Source organism: Macrobrachium nipponense, chromosome 30, assembly GCF_015104395.2.
Source record: "Macrobrachium nipponense isolate FS-2020 chromosome 30, ASM1510439v2, whole genome shotgun sequence".
Taxonomy (NCBI): domain Eukaryota; kingdom Metazoa; phylum Arthropoda; class Malacostraca; order Decapoda; family Palaemonidae; genus Macrobrachium; species Macrobrachium nipponense.
In genome coordinates, this window is record NC_087218.1 from 56,467,212 (window position 1) to 56,489,711 (window position 22,500).

At 35.0% G+C, this 22,500-nt stretch overlaps 1 protein-coding gene across 1 annotated transcript in view; it reads left to right on the forward strand.

Moving 5' to 3' along the window:
• The first annotated feature begins 979 nt into the window (after window positions 1-979).
• The window catches only part of LOC135202551 (sodium-dependent serotonin transporter-like), a 344,867-nt gene continuing 323,346 nt past the window's right edge, over window positions 980-22,500 (forward strand). The window contains exon 1 of the mRNA XM_064232032.1: window positions 980-1,087. The gene's annotated coding sequence lies outside the window, so the exon portion shown is untranslated. The remainder of the gene's footprint in view (window positions 1,088-22,500) is intronic.

The window sequence follows — 22,500 nt, forward strand, 5'->3', positions numbered from 1 at the left end:
CCATTTTTTTTCGGGTCTGGTTCGTAAAACCTTATGTAGATGTGGTACTGTATGGAATACATCTTATCTCCTGTTCAAGTTTAACCATTGTAGTCACGTCTGCATCTAAGCAAAGCACCCTAATGGGTCTTTATCCCTAATGGCATCCATACTTTAGGAAAATCGTTAACTGACCCTCTGGAGGTTGCTTATTCCAGCGAGAAGTCGTTTCACTCAATTCCGGGTTCCTCGTGAAGTGCAACGGGAGATTGAAATGCTTGAGAAAGAAAGAGGGAGAAATAAATTTGCGCAGAATCAAAGGGAAACAAAGACCGAACCCGGAAGATCACGAAGAGGAGGAAGTGAACTTTCTTTCCCGGTGAGAGACAGATTACCGAGTCTTCTGTGTCTTCTGTAATTACTTTGATTGGCTAAAAGCTTTATCACGCTGGGTGGCTCATTGGGTGTAGCAAAGAGGGTCCATGCAACAAGTTGCACTGTGATTGGTGGAGACGCAGAAAGGGGCGTGGTCAAGACGCTTCATAGGGTTAATGTCATGAGAGACTTCATGACACGTGTTGCAAATTGCATTATTTAAGTTAATGAGCTTTTTAACACTGCAAGTTTTGGATGTATCAGTTTCTAAATAATTCAAGAATAATGAATGAAAAAGCTGCGATTTAACTGATCTTACAAATTCTCATTAATTGGGTGTCATATACTAAATGTTTTCTTATTTTCTTATGAGATGACTTAATTTATTAGCCAGGGACCTTTAAAGATTGAGATAAAAATAAGAAAATATCCCCAGCTTACTATAACGGTTCAGTCAGAATATACGCTTTATATATATTTTAGTAATTCTGAGACGTAGTGGGCGTGATCGCAGTGATGAATATCAGATATTAATTGTCTCCTAAAATGATGTGTAGGCGTGGCCAGGGATGCAGCCGAAGGCCACGGATTGGTCAAGCGAGCCATAATGGGAGGATCCTGCCAGCGAGTGACCCAGGAAAACGGCAGTGCGGAGACTACGCTCCTACACAAGCCAGCACTCCGCCACTGGCACTCATCGGCGAATCTCCTTCATGCTGCCCTCCTTAAACATGTGAGTATACCGTTCGTTCACCTCTTCGGGTCGGGACTGTCAAGGTTACAGTTGTTTGGCAGTGGAAATGTTTCTCATTTGGTAACTTTATTTTCTGATATTTGACACCACTGTGAATTAGTGAGAGCATTTTGTGACTTGTTTTGTCAGTGTTTCGAATTAAACAGCGTTTGTCTTTCGTCGGGACGGATATAAGTGGATGGCGCCCTCGTTAATGTGGATTTTAGTGTCTTGTAAAAGCAATGGACTATGAAGTGATTCCACCCCCCACACACCCCCCTTCTCTCTCTCTCTCTCTTTCTCTCTCTCTCTCTACTTATTAGTCGGAATTTGTGACAAGCTATTATTTGTACCATAATTCATGGGCAATTTTGAAATAACTGATGCGATGTGTGACATGCACAATGGTTATCAGTTACTGGATATTATTACAGACACTTCCAAAAATATTGTTTTCGTAGGACACTGGGTCAGTTGATAAAGAAGGAATGATTAATTTATTGGAAATTGAACTCTGGTGCGACAGCTATAATGATCATCTTTGTTGTCGGTTTTTAGAGAGAGAGAGAGAGAGAGAGAGAGAGAGAGAGAGAGAGAGAGAGAGAGAGAGAGAGATGATACTTTACATAACAGAAAAGAAAGCTTAAGAGAATACTATTTTATACGGTTATCCTCATTGAAAAAGTTTAGATATTCCCCGAGAGAGAGAGAGAGAGAGAGAGAGATAGAGAGAGAGAGAGAGAGAGAGAGCTGACTAACGTTGGTGAATAGGTAACGGGAAAACTGTGGGACAGATATACATTTTTCATGTCGACTGAATAACTTATTCACACGGAATTGACGAAATGCTCAGTCATAGATATATATATATATATATATATATATTATATATATATATATATATATATATATATAATATATATATATATATATATATATCTATATATATATATATATATATATATCTATATATATATATATATAAAACCTATTGAATCTTTCCGTAAATGGGAAGTGAATACGTTACATTTTATTGCTGTCAGTCGGTAATAGTTCAGGGGTTCACATCAGGTCTTGAAGGAAATTGGATTAATCTTCCCCATCTAACACCGAAATCTCGTCATTCATGGTTGAGTTTGCCTGCTTGTCAATGTGTTTATGTTTTTATTAGCAGTCTTATGTGTTCATTTTTAGGAAACCTTGCCCGATGGAAGGCCCACCCGCAAAGAAGGGCAACAAGTGATTTCACTCTGAGGGGGGGCGGGGGAGCGGGGGGCGGGAAGGCGCGTCGCTTTCTGGAGAGGGACTGTTGGCGGGTAAATCAGCCTCTTTTCAAATGTTCTCGACTCTAGAAACCGAAGCTCTGCTTACCCATAACACATGTTTCGACAGTCGATTTTAACCTTTATTTTTGGCTTAAGAAAAAAAAGCCCGTGGCGGCTTGTCGTGCGGTGTCTGGAAAGCTTTTTTTTTCTTTTATGCGTTATCTGTTCGTTAATTTATCATTATCCTTTCTTTGTGCCTTCCTCGCCCGTTCGATTTAGTTTTATTTATTTTAGTTTTATTTTTTTATGGACGTCAGCAGTAACACGGAAAATGAGAGAGCATTTGCAAAGTAAACCTGCAATTCGAATATCAGCAGTGTTTGTAAGGGGAAAATTACGAGTTGTGGGTCAACATATTTGCTAGTCTGTCGTTCTTCATTCAGCAGAGATTATAATCGAAAATTATAATTTTTATGAATGAAAAGTAAGTAAAGTTTTTTTTAATGCCGTTGTGACAGCGATTTTTATTATGAGCGATGCAATGGAATCATCGCTTAACATTGACCTGGTGCAAGGTTTTCCTGGAATCGCTTATTCGCTCAGTCCGTTCTCGAGCTTCCTTGCGATCCATTACCGGACGGGCTCCGGTCTGCAAAGCCCCTCGCGGCAATCCTTATGAGCTGGCAACAGGCTTTTGTGAGTCCTGGATGAAAGGCAGTGAGTCCCAGTGAGGCCCAAAACCCCATTTGTGAATAAGTATTGTTATAAATACGCATATCTATATATATATATATATATATATATATATATATATATATATACATACACGAAGATATGAGTATTTATAACAATACTTATTCACAAATGGAGTTTTGGGCCTCACTGGGACTTCACTTTTGCCTTCCATCCAGGACTCACAAAAGCCTTTTACCAGCTCATATATATAAATATAGAATATATATATATATATATATATATATATATATATATATATATATATATATGACTATATTCATTTTAACAAATAATTCGTTTATCACAATTCACATTACCAAAGGACAGAGTATGGGTCTTAACCGCTTTCAACTTTTATAGTATTAGAAATCACAATATATACAGTACATCAGGGACAGTACTGAGGAAAATGCACAGACGTTTGAGACTACAGACCCTCCACTGATAGGTATCGAATTAGGAGTGACTTCAAAACTCATTTGGGCAATGGTAGAAATCACAGTAACTCTGAAGGAAAATACCGATAAAAGTACATACCACTAGAGACTACAAATCCGCACTGCCCTCATACTGTGTTTACAAATAAGATCATCTTTTTTTCTATACATCTAAACTGTCTTCCTTAAAACTTGAACTTTTAGCTCCTTCCGTTTGATAGCGTGATTGTTCTCACTAACATGTACGTATTTCACTGTTCCCCTGTGCATATCTCACGCATGTTTTATGCTGTTCTATTCTCTTTTCCAGTGCTTTACCCGTCTGGCCAATATAAAAGTTGTCGCAAGACTTTAGTGTTTAGTATTATCGGGAGAGTTCCATAGAAGTTCATGTTTCATAGTTTTATTGTTCGCAGGCGTTACTTTAACAATTAAATTCTGAAGGAGGTGCGGGTTACCTTTCATTATAATTATTATCAATAAATATGGTAGAACAAGCCAATATTTTCTTTTGAAGGTTCGACTTGGTTCCGATAGTCTTTTATTAGCGCTTCTAAGGCATTGTTGAATACACTGTCAGGATGTTTCAATTTCTTGCCTGTATTCCTAATTGTATCTATCTCATCATCAATATATTCAGTGGGGGATCTGTAGTCTCAAACGGTTGTGTATGTTCGGCAGCATTATCTCTTTAATATAAATATTGTGATTTTCCAATAATTTGTATCAGCCTCCGTAATGGCTTGGAAATGTAGTCAAACCCAGTCAGGGCCTACATTTCGTCTCTTATTTTTCGCCTGTGGTAATGTGGGGTGTATTTATGTACATGTTAAATTTAATGTATGAAAAGTGTAGCTTCATACAACATTATCAGGCAGTACAAAAGATTATGAATACCAAAAACTCGGAAAATTCATAAAACTAGCGAGTTTCATAAAAAAAAAATAATAAAATATCCATAACATGAAGAAAGCTAGATTTTATTTGATTAATTGCCTAGTTATTCAAATTGGAATTACACTCGCAAACATATTAGAACATACACACAAACTCTGATTGCTTCAGTTCTCAATATATTTGGCTAGAAATTAAAGTCATTTCAACAACCGTAAGTAAATTAAATACTTTTATGACTAACCGTTTTAACGATTACTGCTAAAATAACGGGTCATAGATCCACAGAACTCGTGCATTCAGTTGAATTTTTATTGTCACTGGTGGAAGGATTAAGTTTATATACACACACACACACACACACACACACACATATATATATATATATATATATATATATATATATATATATATATATATGTATATATATATATATATGTGTGTGTGTGTGTATGTGTGTGTGTGTGTGTGTGTTGTATGTGTGAGTATTTCCTTGTTATGCATTTGATTTACATTTGTCAGATACTATTTATCATTTTGTTGCATATAAGTAACTGGGTTTCAGTATTTTGCGTTAGTTTTCTCTTAAGGTGTTTTTTAGAATGAAATCATAAACCACCCCTCGTCATGCAACTAACTTTATTCCTATTTTAGTGGTTTTTCAATTTTTGGAGCCACATTACCGTTTTTGTGTTTGTATGTATGAGTAAGTGACTTCCGTATTTCATATTTGTTATTTTAGGAGTCATGGAAATAGCGCGATGACTACCTGGAACCTTGTTCTGAAGATAGTTATATCCTCTTTTACTTTTCAGCGTAATAACTCCTAATAATGCCTTTAAAATTCTGTCTCTAAAATAGCTTTTATATTCCTTCGAAAACGGGTTTATTTAAACATAGCAGACACAGAGACAGGGTGGTCATTTATAACTTACATTATATTTAGTTACATTTTGCTAATGCCGAATTAGAAAAATACAAAAACGAGATATTTTTTCAGTATTAGATATGATAGAGAGAAACAAATAGACAGACAGACAGACAGAGGTCTAAGGACGGTGACTTTTCCCAACATTAATATGTCAGCTCTTACATCCAGGTATATATTGCGTTGTAGGGAACAAGAAAAAGTGAAGAGATGGTAAAATTCCCATATGCGCCTCTTTCTGAAAAATGAACTTAAATATACGTATCTCTCTCTCTCTCTCTCTCTCTCTCTCTCTCTCTCTCTCTCATGTTCCACAAGAATCATCTGACAACAGAGGCAAGCGGGATATTTAGGAAGGGCGTCATTCGGTCCCTCATCACCCGGTTCGAGATTCGACACTATATGGTATAAAGTTGTCTGCCAGACGGGGTGACACCGAACTACGACCCCCGAGAGACGCCATAACCTCAGTTGAATGTTTTTCTGGTCAGAGCCTAGAATCTGTAAAGTCGGAGGACCCTGATCACAGACCTCTTCACTTTTAATCAAACTTTGCCTTCGCATATCAGATGGACCTACAAAAAAAAAAAAACTGTGCTAGATTTTTTATTTTTTTTTTTTTTTGTCTGCGGTTTATGTCTGTATCTCTTCCTGTTTTCAAAACGATTTGCCCGTAATTTTAAAAAACAATCTAATTCTCAAGAGGTAAAAATGTTTTCAGTTTCATTCAGTCATGTGTTCCTACATGTTCTGAACGAATCATTTATGCCATTTACAGTTGCGTGTATGAATCTGCTATTAATATTGAACAGGTCTTTGTGGCTCACTGTATCAGATACTGGACATCCATAAAGGTACTGGGAAATCATTTCAGTTATGAAATGAAAGTTATCCTTCGATATCTGTCGATAATGAGCAGCAGATACAAGGCAGGAGCAGCTGTTGCAATGTCTCCCGTCTTAATGACCGAACATCCACATAGGCTACCCTTCACTCCAGACCTGAAGCGCTGCTGTTAACTCAGCGAGTAGACCGGTGGTTGGTTTTGATTGATCTAGTCTTATGCCAGTACGGGGTCTTGTTCATAGAGCAGCCCGTAGGTAGGTAGACCTTTGTGCCCCTTCAAACGCCCTTCTGTGGCTCACAAGGACAGTAATACCGTTTGCCAATGAAAATCTATCATGTCCGAACAGGGCTTCAAAACGAACCAACGCAAGGCAAAATGGTTTTCACTAACGTTGTTGGAGTCTAATATATTAGATAAAGGGCGCTTTAGCTCACGTGTAGATATATATACGCCTTTATTTGGTTTTCCGTTGATAAGAGTTTCTCTTTGATACTAGGTGGCGAGAGCGTAAAACATTAGTATGGACAATGTCGCATTCGTCCATAAAGACAAAAAAAAAAAATAAATCTTAAGTGATTTTTCCGAGAACCAACCAATGGTATTTTTCCGTCGAAGTTCTCTCTCTCTCTCTCTCTCTCTCTCTCTCTCTCTCTCTCTCTCTCTCTCTCTCTCTCCCCCCTCTCTCTCTCTCTCTCTTTGTATAAAGCCCAGACTCTCTCTTTCCACAAATATGGTTTTAGAAATTTCATACAAATGTTATTGATTGCGCTTGTAACAGACCTTCCCGTTGAAGACATCAAACGTGTTCAACATTTTGAAGGTCACTCGTCTTTTTACTCTTTAGAATTTTTAAATTTATTTTCTTTCCAATGAGGGGAAGCCTCAGCGGAGAGAGAGAGAGAGAGAGAGAGAGAGAGAGAGAGAGAGAGAGAGAGAGGATGCTGAGGATCTGTAGGGAATACCTTACTAATTTGTCACTTTTAGCATCATCATTGTTTTTGTTTTCATTTTATTGTACTCTATAAGATTTACGTTTTTGTCTTTGATTTTTATCTTTCTGTTACTTTTTGATTTTTAATATGTTGATCTCACACTGACAGGAATCTGAAGGTTAGACGGGATGAAAGTAACAAAGCTTTCCTCCTTTTCCGGATCGCTTTCAGTCACGGAAATATTTGCGTGGTGGTTCAATAAAGTGTACGAGATGGCCTGTGAAGCGCCTCAGCGGCGAGGTTGGTATGGTATTAGCGTCCCACCTCGGTGGTCGCGGGTTCGATTCTCGGCCATTCCATTGAAGGCGAGAGATGTGTATTTCTGGTGATAGAAATTCCCTCTCGACGTGGTTCGGAAGTCACGTAAAGCCGTTGGTCCCGTTGCTGAATAACCACTGGTTCCATGCAACGTAAAAGCACCATACAAACAAACGAGATGGCCTTTGAATTTTGTTAAGCTTTTTCTTCACCAATGCGAAACGTAGATTTGGACGGCTCCTTTGAATCGCTCGGGTTTTTCCTTTTCCCCGGTTTCTTTTCTTGTTTTACCCTCATATTAGGCTTTGTTCTGTGGAAGTTTGCTTTGTTGAATAATGGGGTTTTCCACTTTCAGGTGAGCGGGGTCACTCTGAGTATTTGATACTTTTCAGTAAACTTCAGTAAAACAGCTAAAATAGGGTTTGTTCTTGCTAGGATTACTAGAGGGCCTTATCCATTTTGCTTTTGACATCTGTAAGTTATTTTGATCAATTTATAAACAACATGTTATAATATTATTATACGACATTGGACAGCATCTCACAAAATGTACGTACTGCTTGCATATATGTTGTGTCACATTTTCGTGGCATGTCAGAAGTGAGCAAGCGAGTGAATCAGAAGGAAAAGATGATCGTGTTCCTAGAAGAACGGAAAAGGAGGAAATAACTGGCGCAGAATTCCTAGGGGAAGATTAATTGAGGCTATGGTGGTTTTCTTCTTCTTCTTCTTCTTCTTCTTCTTCTTCTTCTTCTTCTTCTTCTTCTTCTTTTTTCAATCAAAATCACCTTTCATTTAAGAGCAGTAGCATTTTCTCGGATAAGGATGCTAGCCCGTGCTATCCTTCTTCTCTAACAACAGTCGACTATTTATGAAGCGCTCAACGAATTAAATGGGTTGTTAGTCATAATAAGAATGAAATAAATGTGCCCATACAGCTAATTCCTCACTTACTGTTTAAATCTGGTTCCTTATGATGGTGTGATGAGGACGCCGCCTATCATATCCTGAGGCACATTATACATGTATAAATACATATATGCATACATACACACCTACGTATATATATATATATAATATTATAAAGTATATTATATATGATATATATATATTTTTATATTATAATATATATATATATATATATATATATATATATTATATATAATATATATTATTATGTATAATATAGGTGTATATATAATATAATATATATTACATATATATATTATATAATGTAATATATATATATATATAATATTTTATATTATATAATATATAAATATAGGTGTGTAATATATATATATATATATATATATATATATATATATATATATATATAGTATATATATAATATACGTATATATAGATATACTATATATATATATATATATATATAGATATATATATATATATATGTGTGTGTGTGTGTGTGTGTATATATATATATAGTATATATATATATATATATATATATATATATATATATATATACGTATATATATATACATATATGTGTGTGTGTGTGATATACATATATATGTGTATATATCTACATATATATAAGATAATTATATATATATATATATGTATATATATAAGATAGATATATATATATATATTATATATAATATATATATATATATATCTATATATATATATAATATATATATATACATATACTGACATATCTTCCTACAATGTTTATTGCTTTAGATTATAGGTCCTTCATTGTTATGCTAATAACATATTTTCATAAGGTTAACATTTATTTAGATGATAAATCGTTCTTGCTCCGTCCACACATCTGATCACCAAAAACCCTCTCTGGTTTCAAAACATTGGAGGGTGAAAGGTGATTTGATAATAAAGCTCCATTAATCTGCTTTGGTGCAACGCGTGATTTTTCATGACGAGAGTGTCTAATGAAAAGAAGAAAAATGGCTTTTCCACGCCCTATGAACAATGAGCTCAAATTTGAGCTAGACTAAAAACACGCATTCATTTTGAAAGCATCCCATTCATTATGGAAGACCCAGTTCTTTACATACGCTGGTGCATAATCGTAGAATCGACCTATCCTAAATGCCGACAAAATACGGACAAACGACGGTGGGGATGAAGAGGTGAGGAGGAGGAGGAGGAGGTGAGGATGTTTAACCTCCAAACTTCAGAGAAATAATGAGAGGAGGTGTGTTGTCCATTGTTGTCAAAATATTTTGACAAATCCGCTACAGGGCTTCACTTACTTTAGTTTGTTTTTGAATTCTCAAATCTCAATGGGCTAACAGATGAAGAGCAATGATGCTGACTACACTTAATATCCTGTTACGTATAAAGTCCAAAGTTTCAGCAACCCAGAAACTCAATATAAGGTCAATGGCCTCCTGGCAGAAAACCTAATATTACTTCACTTTTTGGTGGCGTCCAATAATTTCTTGAAGGAATCGGGACCATACCCACTTGCTTTCTTGGAGGCCGAAGTATATTCGAGCAGACTTGTTCCTGTATTCATTTCTTCTTTTTCTCTCGTATGTAAATACTCAAAAAATCATCTTATCCTTTGACTTGCTTTGTCTCTTTGTCATCAGGTCACTTAACCAAGTCACCCGGAAACTTCAGTCCCTTTGAGACGAATACTAATAAAGGTAATAACCTTGTTCACCCTAGAATGGATTCAGCTCTCCTTTGATCTTCGTCGGTTTTTTTCTTTTGTGTGTTGTTTTATATTTTAAGAGGGAGAGATCATATCTTAAAAGTTACGTCCTTTTGTGTACTTTTCTTTTCTTTTTTGTATTTAGAAATTACCCCAATGAATGTGGGGAGTTTTGTGCAAGTAGTTATCTTATGGGATCTTACTTTCCTGATGAATGTCCTCTCTGATGCTGAGTGCCAGAATTTTTGCTCTCTCTATTTCTGTTTCAGCAAGTAGACCGTTTCCTCCCAAAAGGGTGTCTCAGAGTAAAAATCAATACAACGGACACTGGCACAAAAGATTCTCAGAGTTTGTCACTTCCGCAGTTTCACTTTACTATCCTCAGGCAGCTCTGTGTTGTCCGCAAACATCAGCTGTTGTGTATTCTATTCAGAGCTCATTGTCTTAACCCACGCATTGGCACAAACAGGTGATGTCTTTTTCTGCCTTCTTGCATAACTCCATCAATAAAGGCATTAAAGTCTTGGAGGAATAACATTCAACATTCGCCTGTCTCAGATCCACTTTCACACGAAACAAGTATCCCTCCCATCTAACAAACTTTAATGCCATCACTTGCATCATAAACACATTTCACAGCTCCCAACAAAATTTTATTCTATCCCAAACATCTTGATCATCCTCCACTTTTTCCTTGTAATAGTTCCATCACAAATTTTCCCTAGATCAAGGTATAACAACATATCACATAACTTTCTCATAAGAAAACTTTGTGCACACACACACACACACACACATACACACACACACACACACACACACACACACATATATATATATATATATATATATATATATATATATATGTATATATATATATATATATATATATATATATATATATATATATGTGTGTGTGTGTGTGTGCGTGTGTGTGTGGACTGACTTCGATCCTTATCACTGCTTGATAAATATGGGCCTTTTATACTTGAGACATATCCTGTTTTGACAGAATTTATTTAACAAACACACACACACACACACACACACACACACACACACACACACACATATATATATATATATATATATATATATATATATATATATATATATATATATATATATGTGTGTGTGTGTGTGTGTAAATAAATTCTGTCAAAACAGGATATGTCTCAAGTATAAAAGGCCCGTATTTATCAAGCAGTGATAAGGATCGAAGTCAGTCCACCGAATATAGTCGTTAGCTTTAAACCCGAGTGTTTTAATGGACCTTTTATACTTGAGATACATAAGTATATATGTAACAAAAGACAGAGGTAGGCGACGGCCAGTAGAACACGTCAGCGCGAAGGATGGAAATGTTCTAAATTCTTTGTAATTCTTCATTTCCTACGTTTCATAATAACTTAATTACATCAACAGGGAGTCTGTTAAATAATGAATTACTATAAAACTAAATAAAATTCATTAATTACAACATAAAATAAAAAAAAACAGAAACAAAAGCAAGACCAAAGACCGCTAATCAACCTTATGCAAAGAAGGCAGAAGACAGAGTGAGAATACATAAATAAAAGTTAACTCGGGTAAAGTTGTGTGGAGGAGGTTTGGGTATTTAACTGGGGAACCAGTTGTTTAATAAATAATGATTCTAGGATAGGCAATTCATTTGCATTACTTGTTCGGCCTGTGATGCAGAAATCACTTCTTTTGTTTTACAATTTTTCGAGTGGTCTCCTATGTTAGAATGATTGGGATTGGTGAGCCTGCAGCCAGTACGGAAACTTGGTCCCTGATGAGAGTTGATTCTGACCCGCAGTAATAACCTCCTCCTAGATCCAACATATGTCCCAGAGTTGCACTTAGGGCAAGTATACTTATATACCACGTTGGAGGTCAAAAGACGGTCTTTGTTTAATCAAAGCTGACTCTATCATTTGGCTTTTGAACTGACATTTGCTGCTATAAATTATATGTGACAAATTCCAGTTTATTCTGTGGTTATGGTTTATTTATACGGCTGAAAGTTGCTGAGCTCTTTTGTCCATACCTAACTGACCATTTATGTTGTATTAACATCTGGGGAAGTGATTCTACTGTAAAACCGATGTAAGATTGGTCAAAGTCCAGGTATGGGATTTCTTACGATCCTGTGTCTCTCGGGCTTGGCTTTTGTTGAACAAATCATAAAGATTATGTCTGGTTCATTAAACTTGGGAACACTGGGCAGCAGTAAGGAAAAAAGAATGACAAAGATTCACTAGAAGACAAAGAAAAACAAATCATATTTTCAGTCTTGTGTTTGTTCAATAAGTTGATAAGATTTAGATTTTCAGAATTGGCGCTAAGGGTCCGCGGCTACTTTAAATCAGTTAATTTCCTTTACTCTCATATTTTCGTTTCAGATCGTAATTAACCTTTCTTGGCCTTTGTTTACAACAATCATCTCGTCATTAACCTTGCGATTAGGATTTAAAATGGCTTCTTTATCCTGGAGAAATCAGTAACAGTATAACATATTTATTGCCCTGAGTTTATTACTGATAAGGCAGATGTAATTAGGAAAACTTGCAGGAAATTAAGATATGCTGATTCTGTATTAGACAACGCACTAAGAGAAGTAAAAAGCAATTTTTATGATGGCAGAAAATGTACAAAAAGAAAAAACTGCTGGTATCTTATTCATTCAAAAAAACATATTTCCCATGCCTTAAGAACTTTGGAGTTAATGTTAAAGCATTTCAGTAACAAAACGAAACACGCACTCCTAAAGAACTTTTTTCTAGAATACTAAAAGAGGCACATATCAAATCCCCGGCAAGTCCTGTGGTAACTTTTATATTGGTCAGACCTGAAAATCAGTGGAAATGAGAATAGAACACCATAAAGAATGTATATGTGCACAAGAGAACAGCGGTCGAACTATTCTGTACAAAACTTCCGCGGTAATTTAATCTCTAATGTCCAATCTTCCCGAAAAAAAACCACAGGAGTAATGATGTTTATTATTACCGAGTTCCTGATTGCCATATTCCACCTGTCTTGAGTGCTTGACATTTTTCTGTGTGAAAAATGAAATTAGTCTGTTGAAAGAAAATGCTATAATGCAGACAAATCTATTCTAAGAGGCATGCTATAATCAGTGTATAGACTCTAAAGGCTATGCAGTACCGGAACAATAGATCTAAAGTGCTTACTTTTATCTAAGCAAAACTGCTGAGCGGTAAACTTTAACCCCGTGAATAGTTATTCAGGCTAAAAGAACGATGTACAAAAGAGTCCCCTAATCAATTGTTTAAAGTTTTAGTACTTTTGAAACTCAAGTTTTACCGTTACTTTTAAATTACATACTTTATTATAATAATTAATTTTGTTATATAAACCTAGACAAAATGGGTTCATGTATCCAGTGAATAGAAATGCAATCAGAATCAGGAATGTTTCAGTAAAATGAATGAGTACATCTTCTCGAGACCACTGCTGTCAACAGGAATAAAAATCTTGCGGTAATTTTAATTAATTAAATCAAGATTTTTTGTTTTTTAGTAGGAGCTTGGGTGAAGGATATGCTGGAATCAAGTTAGGGATATTGAGCTAAAAGTTGCAATCAAAGCAAGAACTATAACTAGGATGCGCTAAAATCAAGGATGTCTTTCTGATGGGCGATTTTTACGGATCGGGATCCGCTCAGGTTCTTTATTACAATAAAAAAAAAAAAAACATTCAACACCAACAATTCAAACACGGGAAACGAATATAGAAAGAAACTCAATCAGAACACAAGTTTATGTACAAGTTTATTCACAAAGATAAATGCAGAATGGTTTCTCCTATTGACACGAAAAAATTAAATCTGACTATGTGTGAAAAAGGGGGACAGTGGGGTAATGAAATACTTGCTGTTCAGTAAAACAGCTGGTGAGATCGGCGCTCAATACGATGGCCTTACGATGAGACAGTTAAAGCTTCAGATAGGCTTCTTCTTTTCTTCGCACCGCAGAAAGGAATGACTTAGTCTTGAAACTTGAAGGCGGGTTACTTCTCAAAACCACTTGCAGGACACTTCTTCACGGAAACGGTTTACTCGTCGTCGGGACTTCTCTCTCTCTCTCTCTCTCTCTCTCTCTCTCTCTCTCTCTCTCTTCGACTACGGACTTTACTTTCTTGTTTCCGTGCCCACTCTCTCTTTTCTCTTCTCTGATGATCTGATCCTCTTTACTTCCTCAGATTCCTGTATATAGTATATACGTCGATCTCAGGGCGGGGCTGAAAGGGCGGAACGAACCAGCGAACGTTTCCATCCCAAGAACTTCTCAGAAGGCTCTGGGCGAAATGTAACGTCATATCCAAAGCGTCGTGTTGCTAATGACGACCGCGTGCTGAGATTCCACTAAACAACAGAGTATTCTCGAACAATGATGAGAACAGACAAACAGGTGCGGGAATACCTCCTTGCTGCAGGCCTACTGAAAAAAATACATTTTCCTTTCCTTTAATATATGTTTCTTCGCTATAAAGCGATTACCATGACAGCGATGCGTGAGATTTTTTCAGATGTGGACATGTTCAATTCCATTTTAAGGGTATTATGCGGAAAGCCCTAAATGCTTCGGTAATTATTATGCTACCTGAATTAGTACAGTTGATAATAAGACAAACAAGAAAGCGAGGAGAGATGGTAATTAAAAACAAAAGCTTTTGTACATTTCTAAAGAAAGGGGCTGGCTGAAACTCGCGGGGAGATGCAAAGAGCGTGAGTTTTAATTAATCAGCATATTTCGTTTTTTTTTTATTTAAAGATGAGAATAAAAGAATTAAAGCAGAGTTCAGTAGGTGTATTACTGCCTATTTTATCTTTTCTCGGCAATTATTGCAAGTAATTCCTCACAACACATCACCATTTTTATTTCAAAAAGATATAGCTAGGTTCTGAAATTAAATAAAGGACAAAAAAAATGCGTATAGCTTCAAGATGTTCAAGAGAAGAATCTGTGTGAGAATCTTTTGGTGTTACAAAAAAAAAAAAAAATCAGTAAAACTGGAGTCTTGTAGAACTTGCTGCTGAATATTTATAGTTGCTAAGGAACCATTCACATGAGGACAAGGTATCAGAGACGGAAGTTACCAGAGAGAAGAGTAAAATCAGGGTCAGAATGCATGTTCAGAGAATCAAGTCACTAGAATGGCAGTTCATTAAGGAAGCAGTATATAGAGAAACAAGTAACAAAAGCTACAAATCACGTCAGCTCTGGGAGATAACAGTTGGAAGGAATTCCTACACTCAAAATTGGATTTCTCTTAGCTAAGGAACCTGTCATAAGACATACTTTGAGTTTCGTCAACGTCAGCGTCTTCAGTGATTATTGTTTGTCAACAGATCAGAATTCTTCAATGAGAAAATAAAACATGGCTGAAGAAGTTCACAATATCTTTTGACCAAATTTGATACTGGAGGCACGCCGAGTCATTTTATATTTCCTTTTATATAAAAATAGAATGGGCGTACTTGCATGGATTAACATTCTTTTTCATTTCATTTTTCGAAGCGTTTGTAGCGACTGGCCTTTATTCACTTTTCAAACAAATCAAGTTCGGGAAATTCACATCGGGAACCGAGAATAGAATTCCCCATTGTTTGTCGATCTACAAGTCAGCTTGCATTGATTTTAATATTTTAGATAACTATGCGTGTAATGGTCTCTCACTTGTCAAATATCCATTATTTACAGATGATAAATACTGGAAAAGTTCGTTATTGTTTTCCTTGAAAATATCATATCTCGCTTGATAGGTATTGAATGACGTCATTACAAGATGCAACAAAATCGTTTCATTGTCGAGTGCATTATTACTTGCAAGATGGTTTTGCATTAAAGTGAAACCGATTGTTGTTACACTAAGATATTTGCAGCCACCATTAGTAAAGTTATTGCGGCAGAATCACTGCAGTAACTCTTACACTACGTCCGAAGTATTTCAACCGTATTTGTGTCGTTCGTGATCCATTATTAAATTGACCAGGATTCTGGCTATTCTCTTCTGAAATATTTCCAGTCAGGAATGTCTTCCATTGGAGATTTGGTAAATTTGCTTTACATGTGAGCAAGTGTGTCCATAAGATAATTTACAAATTAATCGATGTCTTTTCGTGATATTTTGTAGAGGGGCGATTTAGTGGCCAATGATCCGTTGGCTAGATTTGGAAACGAATCTGTTCGCTAATGAAAATACAGGATGATATATTGTTTGATGTGGCTTTTGATCTCTACTTTGTGCGAATGATTCATAGTTCATTCTTTAATTACTCGTAGACTATCCGTATGATGAATAAAAGAATAAATTTATGGATCATCATTACATACTATTCAGAGGGAAAATAGCTCGGTCATCTGCCTAAGCTAGTTTTTATGGCTGGACAATTTGTCCACCATCTAATGCATAGAGTATCTAAGGGGGGGAAATAGGCTGTAGATTCCATAGAGTGCTGCGACAAAACGCACAGAATCTTCTACTGAAGATACTGATGGCTTTGTGACTCAAAGATACATTACCATTTCAGAACTAAAGAGAAAAAAAGAAAATAATTAATTTGAAATCGAACTGTCCCTCTTTTCACCTGACTGACATTGCACCTTTTCTGTTTTCTTTGACTTTTCCTCAAAAGGCCATACTACAGACAAATTTTCCTCAGCCCAAAGTAGTCAAAATATCTTTGCGGCTCCTTGTTGTGTCGTCTGATCTTTATTTACCAAGTCATGCTCTGCTGGCCTGTGTGTGTGCGTGTGTGTGTGTGTGTGTGAGTGTGCGCGCACGCCATGTTAATAAGCACCAAATGCATTAGCCAATTTGCAAATGCCAAAGGAGTGTTAGAAGATTTATATAGAAAATATATGTATTGGGCCTCTTTCAGTGTACTCTCTCTCTCTCTCTCTCTTCTTCTCTCCTCTCTCTCTCTCTCTAGATATATATATATATATATATATAATATATATATATATATATATATAGATATATATATATATATATATACACACACACACACACACACACACATATATATATATATATATATATATATATATATATATATATATATATATATATATATATATATAAATTCGTATCACCTATCCGTGATTCACATACATGCATTAAGCTACAAATGTCCCTTAATATCCACTTTGTTCTACCACGGAATTAATATATTTTCATATGTGTTGACCAAAGGGGAATTTTTTAGTTGAAAATTATTTCGTCCTCCCGTGGATTCAAACCAGCGGACAAACAGAGGCGAAATCAGGACTGCAGTGACATTATCGACTCAGCCAGCAAGCGAGGTTAAGTTGATACTGATTCCGAGCTTACAAATCTCTGTCGAACTCAGGTATTTGTAATTAGAATTGATATCAAACCCCCTCTGCCATGTTAACAAAGTTGAACGTTTGCCGCACGTAGCCATACATATTCATGTATCAAGTTACAAATGTCTTTTAATATCCAATTCACTCTACCTCGGAATTAATATATTAACATACATGTTAATCGAAGGGGAATATTTTAGTTGATAATAATTTAGTCCTCCCGTGGATTCGAACTAGCAAACAAACAGAGGAGAAATAAGGACTGCAGGGGCATTATCGACTCGGCCAACAAGTGAGGTTATAAGTTGATGCCTTCGGTAAACATAATAAGAATTCATAATATGGTTAGGCGCGGCAAACATTCGACTTGGTTAACATGGCAAAGGGGGTTGGGTATCGATTCAAATTACAAATTCCTAAGTTCGACAGAGATTTGTAAGCTCGAATTCGTTATCAGCTTATAATGTCACTTGTTGACCGAGTCGATAATGTCACTGCAGTCCTGATTTCGCCTTTGTCTGTCTGTTTGTTAGCTGGTTCGAATCCACGGTAGGACGAAATCATTATCAACAAACAAATTCCCCTTCGGTTAATATATATGAAAATATATTAATTCCGAGGTAGAGCAAATTGGATATTAAAGGACATTTGTAGCTTAGTGCATGTATATGAATCACGGTGATGTGATAAGAATTTATAGATAATATATATAATATATATATATATATATATATATATATATACTATATATATATATATATATATATATATATATATATATATATATATATATATATACACACACACCACACACATATATATATCTATATATATATATATATAATATATATATCATATATATTATATATATACTATAATATATTAATAATATATATATATATATATATTTACACACACACACACAACACACACACACACACTATAGTATTATATATATATATATATATATACCTACTAGATATAAATTATATATAGAAATAACTTGATCACGAAGTATATAAACGTGATGGCTATGTATAAATAAAGGTTTTTTGCCACGAAGGAAAAAAATGAAAAAGCGAGTTAGCCGAGTACTTTCGGTCCTATTCGGACCCTTTATGAGGGTCCGAATAGGACCGAAAGTACTCGGCTAACTCGCTTTTTCCTTTTTTTTCCTTGGTGGCAAAAAAACCTTTATATATATATATATATGTGTGTGTGTGTGTGTGTGTGTGTGTGTATGTGTGTGTGTTGTAAATTATATATATATATATATATATATATATATATATATATACTATAAATTCTTATCACATCACCGTGATTCACACACACACACACACACACACACACACACACACACATATATAATATATATATATATATATATATATATATATATATATATATATATATATATATATTTACACACACACACACACACATATCTATGATTATATATATATATAGATATATATATATATATATATATAATATATATGAATAAACTTGATCACGAAGTATATAAACGTGATGCTATGTATAAATAAAAGGTTTTTTTTGCCACAAAGGAAAAAAATGAAAAAGCGAGATAGCCGAGTACTTTCGGTCCGAAAGTACTCGGCTATCTCGCTTTTTCATTTTTTCCTTCGTGGCAAAAAAACCTTTATTTATACATAGCATCACGTTTTATATACTTCGGGATCAAGTTATTCATATTATATATATATATATAATATATATATATATATATATATATATATATATATATATATAATTCTAATAAAAGGAGCCCATAAAAACACCAAAATATAGAGAGGAAAATACTATATTTCAGAGACTGCTGTCTCCCTCTTCAGGTAGATGAATGAGAAAAGTTTACAGAAAAGGTGGTATTTATACCAAGAGGTCCATCCACAGGTAAGCCAATTTAGGTCACCCCCGCTGATAATCTTCCTTTAATCTTCTTAATCGTTGGTTGAATGAAAATCTTGTCGATCACATCTGAATCCCATGCTCCTTTTGAGATGTTCATTACCTGCCTCTCTTTTATTAAGGCCGATTCCATCATTTGACTCTTGTAGCGGCGGTTGCTGCTATAAATTATACGTGACAAATTCCAGTTTATGCTATGGTTATGTTCATATATATATAGTTGACAATAGCTGAGTTCGGTTGTCCATACCTAACTGACCGTTTGTGTTGTATTAATCTCTGGGGAAGTGATTTTCCCGTAAATCCAATGTAAGGTTGGTCACAGTCCTGGCATGGGATTTTGTAAACTCCGGTGTCCTTGGGAGATGTCTTTTGTTGGACATTAATCAGGGATTTTGGCTAAGGTGTTTGGGTAAGTAAATGAAAAAGGGTTAGATTTTCCGAGGGTCTGAGTCACCGTTTTATTCATGTCCAGGTGTGGAATTTTTATTTTATTGTTGAGTGTATCTATGGTCTTGTCTTTAGGGGGTTAGTAGAAAATTACGTTTGCTTTGTGAATTGCTTTCTCAATTATATGGTCAGGATACTTTAAAGACGAAAGTTGCTTACGAATTAGTTCAAATTCTTTTTCCAGGAAATCTGGGGAACAAATTCATAAGGCTCTTAATAACAGGTTGCTGGCTACACCTATCTTGATAGCAATGTCGTGATAGCTAAAGTAGCGAATGTATGAAAGTGAGAACGTTGGTTTTCTGTATATGGTAAATTTGTATTCTGTCTTGTCTCTTATTATTAAAACATCAAGAAAAGGAATTTTGTTGTCTGTTTCCCATTCAACTTTAAATTTGATGCTGGGCACTTTCGTCTTTAAAGTATCCTGATCATTTAATTAGTGATATATTTCCAAAATTTATATGATATTTATATGATATGTCCATCATATAAGTTGAAGTTAGAAGCCACGACAGAAAAGTGAAACAATGGAGTATGCTGCAAGGTCTTTCGACTCAAGGGTCCTTTAATTGGCAGACTGACTTACATGAGAAACAAAGTGTACAAGGAAGGGTCGTATAAATATAAATGACCGATAGGGATTATAAAGGAAATGAGCACCCAGAATTCAGCACACCTGGTGAATTAGTAACCTTCCCAAACAAAACATGGTTACAATTTAAGAGGTTTACAAAAAGATTAAGTCAAACTGCTCAGAAACAGAGACAAGACAATTAAGGATTATACTGGGTGGCAACTGAACACATTAAACATACATATACAAAGAAAATATCTATAAGGCAACTAATTTGTATTTAAATCTGTGATTGTATCTTTGAGGTAATATTAAACATGTTACTTATACAAGGGTCTAAATGAAACAGGCCACGGCTGACGTTAGAATTACTATAGGAAGTAAATTGTTTAATGGCAGATTCTAAAAGATTTCATGATAAGACATCTTTCGATCTGACAATTACTGAACTGCCGGTCCAATTTATCCAGTGGTTATTTTCACTTAAAAATGAAAAACGTCTTGTTGGTAGCAGTGATTGGACTAATAATGCACGCCATGATTGTGTTGTAAACTTTAATGATTGCGTCATCCCTAGGAAATTCGAAAAATATTGTGATTTATCTCAAAATCATGTTGGCATTATTAAAGGTATTGTTTATGGAGCTGCAAATGTTAGTCTTGAAAGTATCTTTCCAGCTCGCTATAAAAATTTGACAGATCTTAAAAATGACAATATTATCCACATCACAAAAGCTGATAAGTCAGTCAAATAGTATAGTAATCTTATATAAAGCTGGCTACATATCACTTATAAGTCTTACTGGATGATGATACGACTTACAAAAAAAAAATCCCCCTGATGAAGTCATAAAAAAAGTTTAATAGCACAGCGAAAAAAATCCTTGAAGATAAAAAAGAACTGCTAGGCCAATAGCCAGTCAAATTTCCTTCGCTACTTAACTCATACGGATTAGTCAAAACGCACAAAGAAAATAATTCTATGCGGCCTATTATTAGTACTGTTGGCTCAATATCATATAAATTTTGGAAATATATCACTAAGCTTCTGTTCCTGTTACTTGGAACTATCTCAGAGTCTCATAAATATAATTCTCTAGTTAGATTTAGTTGATAAATTAAACAAAATTACTTTCTGCCCCACTTATACATTCGTTAGTTTTGATGTATGTTCTCTATTTACTCAAGTCCACATAGATTCTATTTTAGAGTATCTTAATAACGAACTAACCCAGCATGACTTATCTCTACCTGTAAGTCACATTATTTCACTCACTAGGTTGTGCATTTGTGATTGGAAGTTTATATTCAATGGTGAATTTTATCAACAAATATTTGGTATGGCAATGGGCAACCATTATCACCACTCCTCTCAAACTCGTACATGGAATTCTTTGAAAAATGCTATTTACCTAATAGCATTTTTATTCCTTTAAAGTGGTATAGATATGTTGATGATATTTTAGCTCTTCTGCTTGCTGGTATTGATATAAATGATTTACTCTCTAAATTAAATAATCAGGTACCATAGATTAAAATTTCTTTAGAATTGGAGAAAGACAATTGCCTTCCTTTCTTAGATGTTTTGATACATAGAGAACCATTTCAATGTAAATTCAATATTTATAGGAAACCAACCAACAACTTATGTCCATTTTTGCCAGGCCACCATCTTAATATTAAAATAAAACCAAATTTTCTTCTGTTTTTACGAGCATTACCCATTGTCAATCCCCAATATCAGGATGAAGAAATTGAATACATAAGAAAAATAGGGACAGATTTATGATATCCTTCACATATATTAGATATTTGCTATAATAAAGCCCACAAAAAGTTTTGTAGTGTAAGTAACGCGGAGAAAGAAATTTCTAAGAACATTCTTAGCTTGCCTTATTTTAACGGCTTTGAAACCATAAAATCATTGTTATAATCCTTTAAGGTCAACCACGTTTTTTCATATAATAACACACTAAAAGGAATGCTAATAAAAAATGGCAAAAGGGAAAGCAACAACATAATATTGATAATTCCATGTATGGACTGCTCCTCCTTTCATATCGGTCAATCTAGCTAGG